Source organism: Panthera pardus, unplaced genomic scaffold (genome assembly GCF_024362965.1).
Source record: "Panthera pardus isolate Hobbes unplaced genomic scaffold, ASM2436296v1 HiC_scaffold_17, whole genome shotgun sequence".
NCBI lineage: Eukaryota > Metazoa > Chordata > Mammalia > Carnivora > Felidae > Panthera > Panthera pardus.
Window position 1 is genome coordinate 78,614,201 of NW_026526732.1, and position 8,865 is coordinate 78,623,065.

Sequence of the window (8,865 nt, forward strand, 5' to 3'; positions counted from 1 at the left end):
TGCTCATGGATTGGAAGAATAAATATTGTCAAAATGTCAATACTACCCAAAACTATCTACACATTCAATGCAATCCCAATCAAAATTGCACCAGCATTCTTCTCGAAACTAGAACAAGCAATCCTAAAATTCATATGGAACCACAAAAGGCTCTGAATAGCCAAAGTAATTTTGAAGAAGAAGACCAAAGCAGGAGGTATCACAACCCCAGACTTTAGCCTCTACTACAAAGCTGTAATCATCAAGACAGCATGGTATTGGCACAAAAACAGACACATAGACCAATGGAATAGAATAGAAACCCCAGAACTAGACCCACAAACGTATGGCCAACTCATCTTTGACAAAGCAGGAAAGAACATCCAATGGAAGAAAGACAGTCTCTTTAACAAATGGTGCTGGGAGAACTGGACAGCGACATGCAGAAGGTTCGAAACTAGACCACTTTCTCACACCATTCACAAAAATAAACTCAAAATGGATAAAGGACCTGAATGTGAGACAGGAAACCATCAAAACCCTAGAGGAGAAAGCAGGAAAAGACCTCTCTGACCTCAGCCGTAGCAATCTCTTACTCGACACATCCCCAAAGGCAAGGGAATTAAAAGCAAAAGTGAATTACTGGGACCTTATGAAGATAAAAAGCTTCTGCACAGCAAAGGAAACAACCAACAAAACGAAAAGGCAACCAACGGAATGGGAAAAGATATTTGCAAATGACATATCGGACAAAGGGCTAGTATCCAAAATCTATAGAGCTCACCAAACTCCACACCCAAAAAAAAAAATAACCCAGTGAAGAAATGGGCAGAAAACATGAATAGACACTTCTCTAAAGAAGACATCCGGATGGCCAACAGGCACATGAAAAGATGCTCAACGTCGCTCCTTATCAGGGAAATACAAATCAAAACCACACTCAGATATCACCTCATGCCAGTCAGAGTGGCCAAAATGAACAAATCAGGAGACTATAGATGCTGGAGAGGATGTGGAGAAAAGGGAACCCTCTTGCACTGTTGGTGGGAATGCAAACTGGTGCAGCCACTCTGGAAAACAGTGTGGAGGTTCCTCAGAAAATTAAAAATAGACCTACCCTATGACCCAGCAATAGCACTGCTAGGAATTTATCCAAGGGATACAGGAGTACTGATGCATAGGGGCACTTGTACCCCAATGTTTATAGCAGCACTCTCAACAATAGCCAAATTATGGAAAGAGCCTAAATGTTCATCAACTGATGAATGGATAAAGAAATTGTGGTTTATATACACAATGGAGTACTACACGGCAATGAGAAAGAACGAAATATGGCCCTTTGTAACAACGTGGATGGAACTGGAGAGTGTGATGCTAAGTGAAATAAGCCATACAGAGAAAGACAGATACCACATGATTTCACTCTTATGTGAATCCTGAGAAACTTAACAGAAACCCATGGGGGAGGGGAAGGGAAAAAAAAAAAAGAGGTTAGAGTGGGAGAGAGCCAAAGCATAAGAGACTCTTAAAAACTGAGAACACACTGAGGGTTGATGGGGGGTGGGAGGGAGGGGAGGGTGGGGGATGGGTATTGAGGAGGGCTCCTTTTGGGATGAGCACTGGGTGTTGTATGGAAACCAATTTGACAATAAATTTCATATATTGAAAAAAATAAAGTAGTACAGCAAAAAAAATAAATAAATAAAACATGAACTTGAAATTCATTATTTAATATTGTAAATAAATCTTTGAAATTCAAGATACCAAAATGGTTTCTAAACATATGTCAAATTATTTTTATAGTAGCTAGAGTAAGAGCCTCAGTAGATACATGCGTTCTTTCCTTCTTAACAATTTGGTATATTGACAAAAATATATTGGACCAACTCATGACATTCAGGACAATAGTTGAATAATCATGCAAAAAGCTAATCTCAAATCTTCTAAAGAGTTTTAGAACTTTTACATGATTGTAAAGGATGAAAATAGAAAATTATAATCAATGCCTACTTTGCATTCTCTCATATCACTTTCTAAATTTATCCAGAGGTTTCACATTTCAAATTGTGGTGTGTGTGTGTAAGAAAGAAGCAGAGAGACAAAGACACACACACACACACACACACACACACACACACACACAGGGGATTGTTGTTGCTTTTGTTGTTTTTGAATCATTGCTATAGCTCCTTCTAGTTGGTAAACTACTAAAGGTCAAGGACAAAGTCTATTAGGCTGATAAATGGGAGGCTCTCAATGTATATTTGTTGAATGTATAGATGAATAAATGAATAAATAAGTGAATAGTATCATCCTCTATTCTGCATGAATCTAACAATGAAGGCAAATGCTGCAATGACATTAGTGTGTCTATATTCTTGTTAAGTGATCTATATTTACTGTACAAATATTAAACACCTAAAAATAATAGCCAGCAGAATAATGATGTTCAGACAAGCACATACAGCAGCATTGTCTTTGACAACTCTTGCTCTTCTAAGAGAACAGCAGGCTTCAGAACTATCTAGAAGTGGACTAAAGGGTTATGCTAAGAAACAAGCTTAACTGTCCCAGGGAGTGAGAGGCTTCCTGGGACTTGCATTTTAAACACTATCTCTGGGAAAATCCTGTCAAAGGAAAAATGCATCAGATGCAGTTAAGGCAAGGAAGAACTTATTCAAGACTCCTGCAATAAGAGAGGATGAACTCATCTCTACTGAAACAAAGGTGAAAGGGATTTTCTTTTTTAAATTTTAATGTTTATTTATTTTTGAGACAGAGTGCAAGCAGGGGAAGGTCGGAGAGAGGGAGACACAGAATCCAAAATAGGATCCAGGCTCTGAGCTGTCAGCACAGACCCTGATGCAGGGCTCAAAGAAAGGGATTTTTTACATTGTTTTTAATGTTTATTTATTCTTGAGAGAGAGACAGAGCATGAGTGGGGGAGGGGCAAAGAGAGAAGGAGACACAGAATCTGAAGCAGGCTCCAGGTTCTGAGCTTTCAGCACAGAACCCCACACAGGGCTTGAACTCACAAACCACAAGATCATGCCTAAGCCAAAGTCGGCCGCTTAACTGACTGAGCCACCCAGGCACCCCTGGGAGAAAGGGATTTTAAGCTGGGGCACCTGGGTGGCTCAGTTGGTTAAGTGTCTGACTCTTGCTTTTGGCTCAGGTCATGATTTCATGGTTCATGGGTTGGAGCCCTGCATTGGGCTCTGCACTGACAGTGTAGAGCCTTCTTGAGATTCTCTCTCTCTCTCTCTCTCTCTCTCTCTCTCTCTTTCTCTGCCCCTCCCTTGCTCACTTGCTCTCTCTCTCTCTCTCTCAAAATAAATAAGCTTTTTAAAAATTTTACAAAAAAGAAAGAGTTTTTAAGCTTTGGAGCAAGCTAGTGGGAAAGTATTGGAGGACATTAGGAGGGAAATTGGTCAAAGGTATTAGGCCATTTATGTTTGCTAATTATTGTTTTTTGAAATTAGGCTCCTACCTTCCCACAAAAACTAAGAAATAGCATGCTATCTTTCTTGATGGTCACTTGTCAAAGAGATGATTCTGAGGTCCCCCAGAAAGATATTCCTGGGTTGTGAAACTGTCAAGTGGCTGTGAGAAGATTTACAGTTTCAAAGAGGCAGAGAAAATTTTCAGTGGAAAGTTTTCTAAAGTTAATGCTCTAAGAAAGGGAGATTTGGGCCTAGAGTGAAAAAAAAGCATATCTAAAGTTTAGTCAAACTGAGGAGAATGTTAAGGCTATCATGCTCAGTCCCGGGGCACCTGGGTGGCTCAGTTAGTTAAGAATCCAACTTTGGCTCATGTCATGATCTCACAGCTTGTGAGTTTGAGCCCTGCGTCAGGCTCTGTGCTAACAGCTTCAGATTCTGTGTCTCCTTCTTTTTCTGCCCCTCCCCTGCTCTCTCTCTCTGTCTCTGTCTCTGTCTCTCTCTCAAAAATAAATAAACATTAAAAAATAAAAAATTTAAAAAAGACCATCACACTCAGTCCCAAGCAAACTGGGAGAACTGTCACCTACTGGATGTTAGGTGTTGCACAGAACTTCACTAAAAATTCTCTATAGCTAAAATTTGAGATATTCACATTTAGCAAATTCTCACATAAATCTATGACTTGATTAGCTTTGCAGGCCTACCAAGAATATGACTGCTTTTTTTCTTGGAGGATATCTATCTCAAAATACAAAAATTATTTTTGTTTCCATGAAATAGTTTTTAGAAACACTTATTTTTGGAACTTTTGTTGGGTTTTACTAAAACGAAGGTTTCTTATTCAGTAAAAACATCTTTAAACAAATCACACACACACACACACACACACACACACACACACACACACATAAAGCATTTAAAGAATGAATCTGTGTTCCATGATGCTTTTGCTGAGCAATAAAAATCCCCTACAAAGGGTTTTAATTTATTGCTACACATTCTACCTCCTCATCCCCAACCTTAGCATTGTTTCAGATACTAAGAAAATCAAAGACCTGAGATTTGCTTCTTTCAAAAACATGAATTACAATAATGTGGCCACAAGGTCAACTTTGATCATTTAAACTCTGATGATAAGGACATGATAATTTCTATGTAGCTTGAAATAGCAGGTCTGTTGAAAACAGTCTTTCTGCTGTAATGAAAAATAAATCTCATAAGTTTCCAAGTTAAAATGAGTCAGTACTTTATTTAATAATATTGTATTGTTCATTTCCTATATTTTTAGTTCTTAGGAGAGTTCTGAGGCCATATGGTGAAGGAGTTAGACTCTAGAAATGCATTGAACCAAACATAGAACTAGGAACAAAAAGGAAAACCCTTTTCCAAAATCTGCGGCCAATTCATTGTTAGCTTGAGCCAAAAGAGGGAAATGAGAAAGAGCCTAGATATTTTTGTAAAGAACCAAATAAATTCTCAGTCAAATGTCAACAACCTTCAATGTTTATCATATTAGAAGAAAGACCATCACATCATCAGTAGCTTAAGACTACATTAAATTTATTCAGAGGGTAAAAGAATGAATCGGTAGTTCCAGCGGTTTTTATCCCCCATGTTAATTCCAGGAATTCTATTTCTCTATGGTGTGTGTGTGTGTGTGTGTGTGTGTGTGTGTGTAACAGTTCTGAGAAACTGTCCAGAGGTGATAAAATTAGAAAAATGTTGCAATGCACTTACTATATTAAGAGTTGAGAGAAAAACAGAAACCTCATCGAGTATATATAACGAACAGAAAATGGGTGAGTTTGGGTGAGTAAGAATGAATACACACACACACACACACACACACACACACACACACACATTAATTAGCTCATTCAAAAAATATTTACTGACCAGACCATCTTCTATGTGCCCAGGCCTTATTATAGGTAATATATGAGTAGGAATGTTCTCTGTGGAACTAACATTCAACAAATAGCTTCATGTATGTATCATCACTCCAACACAACAGAAACCTAGTTCTTGCTCTTAAGACACATTGAGTAGGTAGGTTTGTCATCAAAACAACCCTCTTCCATGCCATCTTTCAGAATGAAATTAAAAGAGGCTCTGCCATCTTTAATATATGGCTTCTAAGATCACTCTGGAAGTTGTCTCCATTCTAGCTTGCTGAAATGGAGAAAAATTAGTGGTGGATGGTCAAGGAGAAAGCCAGGGACATTTAATGGTCTAGGCTTGGAAGCAACCCAAGGCTCATCTACTCACTTTATGACTAGAACTGGTCAGCTGGATGCAGGAGGGTGTGGAAAATTTTGTCTTTTGCTTCCCATCAGCGCTTCATAACATGGAAGAGGAAAACGTGTTTTTCGGTAGATAGTCATTTCTTCTATAATCTATCTCTCTTACCACCAAATATTATTCTGTACCCCATCCCCAAGGAGACAATTCAAAATCCAATCCAGTTGCTGTGTTCACTACAAAGTCCTTCTCTATATAGGACATGCACTATCTTTTCCATCCATTCTAGATGGACTTCTCATAATTTAATGACCTATGAACTAAAAGGTCAATTATTTGCATCCTCCAACCTGACATGCCTATTTTATAAGGTGGAGCAAGGATGGAAATAAGAACTACCATTCAAAATGTTGAAGAATACAAGATAGCAATCACTCATTCATAGCAATAAAGCATCCTAATTGGCAGTTATTGTGGAGGTCTCTACCCTAGCAGTGATGAAAAGTCCTTTATTTACCCAGAGACTATTATCTGGAAGAAGCTGTTTTCATCTATTGTCCTTCAGAGCCATATCTCAACAGTGGTGTTGAAGAGTATGTCCTCCTTGAAGGATGCACAGATTTCACAACTCCCTTCTTGTTACAATACAAATTTGATAGCTAAGGAGTTGCTATAAGGTTTGAGCCATCCAACATTTCTTTGGAAACATAAGTCTTTCAAAAACAGTAGGGTTCTGATTTACTTGCCTCCAGTCAGCACCAGGTGCCAGTAACTATAACTTATATTTTCTCCTAGACATAATTCTCAAGACTGATTTATTTCTTTGCTTCCATGCCTCTATGTCTCCCTTCATGGCAGCCACCTTGAGGCCACATGAAATGACACGCTTGAGTGGAAAGGAAGAGTTTGAATTTAAATCTTTCAGAGCTGAGTTCCTCAGTTAATGAAAACCCTGGATGACCCTTTGTTACTTATGCCCTTTTTAGATCTTGTTTCCTACTGTTTAAGTTTAGACTCTTCACCCTTTTGTTTCTGTTCATGAATTAGTCAATTCTTGCTTAAATTCTATAGTGTTTGTGTAGAATATCTTCCCAAATGTAGTAAATAACAAACAACCCATGTTACTAACGTTCTGCTGTCCAACCTCTTCTAGAGTTACAAACTTTGTAGGCATTTACTCTGCCTTCTAAATAGTTGAAGGCTATACTTCTCTTTAATAATACAGTTAGACTAACTGACATAAAACATGGAACCCAAAAAGTACACTGTTGTAAGCATAATAGAAGATTATTTCTATTCATGTGGAAGTATTAGGTAGTTGAACAGTTTAGTGGGATCATCCTTGTACACACAAATATTCAAGAACCCATTCTGATGGAGCCATTGACATTTTCAACATGTTGTTTTCAAGGGCACCTGGGGATTACCCTAATTCTAGCCAGAGAGAAAGTATAGAAGGGATAAAGAAGCATAAGCAAAGATTTTAGCAGCTAAACCTTGAAGTGTCACACGACATGTCTGCTCACAGTTCCTTGGCCAGAACTACTTGCATGGCTCCACCTAACTGCAAGAAAGATGAGAAATGCACTACTTCCCTTTAATGACTGTATGTTTCAGAAGGGGAACCACATTTTTGCTGTTGTTGATGGACAATTAGCCAAATCTGCTACAACTTGTTGACTTGGTAGTAGATGAGAAGAAGGGGAAGACATTTGGGGTGGTTGGGTAGGGCTGGCTATCATTTGAAGAGACACTTCCGTCAGACAGATTGATATAGGAAGGGTTGAAGTGGAAAGATCCTGGCTTTTTGTTGTTTTAAACATCTCAGAGAGGGCCACTGTGCCTAACGCAGAGTGAATAGTGGAAATAGGGAAAGGTGATACTGAGAGGTAAGCTCAGGACAGATCAAGCAGGGAGAATTAACAGATTTGAATTTAATTTTAAATGTAATAGTTTAGAATATATTTTAAGTAAAAAAAGAAATTATTAGACATTTTAAAGACCATATTGGAGTTTTTAAAAATTCCTGTTTGCTGTATGGAGAATGGTGGTAAATATAATGGTCAGAAGAATGAGACAATCATACTAATCTTGATAAGACACTAAAGAATGTGCAGAAGAAAAGTGGAGAAAAATCTCACCTTATATATATCATTAAGCCATTAATTAGGTCTACTTGGATCGCTTGGATGGTCATTCTTTGTGAGACATAAGAAACTGCTGTCTAAAAACACAAGATGCTTACCAACCTAAATGAAAACTTGAAGGCAAGGATCTCATTTGGACAAAGAATATATGTGTTCTTCTACTCTTTCTACATGTACCCAATATATTTTTCCCCTTTTATTAACCTTTATTTCTTCATATTAAAAATCTGCTTGCTAAATTATTTAAACATTTTATGATGGAAAGTAATAGCATATTTTTCTTTTTCCTTTTTTTTTTTTAACATTTATTTATTTTTGAGAGACAGAGAGAGGCAGAGTGTGAGCAGGGGAGGGGTTAGAGAGAGAGGGAGACACAGAATCCAAAGCAGGCTCCAGGCTCCAAGCTGTCAGCACAGAGCCTGATGCGGGCTCAAACTCACAAACAGCAAATTCATGACCTGAGCCAAAGACCTACGCTTAAACTACTGAGCCACCCAGGCGCCCCTATAGCATATTTTTCTTAATCGGAACTTCCTTACACAAGGATTAGAGATCTCATGGACAGTGTAGAGAAACAAATGTTTTTGTGTTTCTGTACAGTTAGGCTTTTCAGAGAAAAGAAAACTGGAAGGTGGATTAAAGGAAAAGGCTTGCTAGTTAAAAGGTGAGTGGGGGCACCTGAGTGGCGCACTTGGTTAAGCATCTGACTAGATTTTGGCTCAGGCTCAGACCATGATCTCACAGTTCATGAGATGGAGCCCCACATGGGGCCCTGTGCTGACAGTTTGGGATTTTCTCTCTCCCTCTCTCTTTCTGCCCCCTCCCCATGTTTGTGAGTTTTCTCTCTCTCAAAATACATACATACATACATACATACATACACATATATACATACATAAATAAATAAACATTTTTTTAAAAAAGATGAGTGAATAGTGAGAGATCTCCAGAGAGATTTAAAGGATTTACCTCCTTGGTGTTTGTTTACATTTCAAAGGATGAAACCCAGAGTCTTTTTTTTTTTTTTTTTTTTTTTTTTTACATTTCAAAGAATT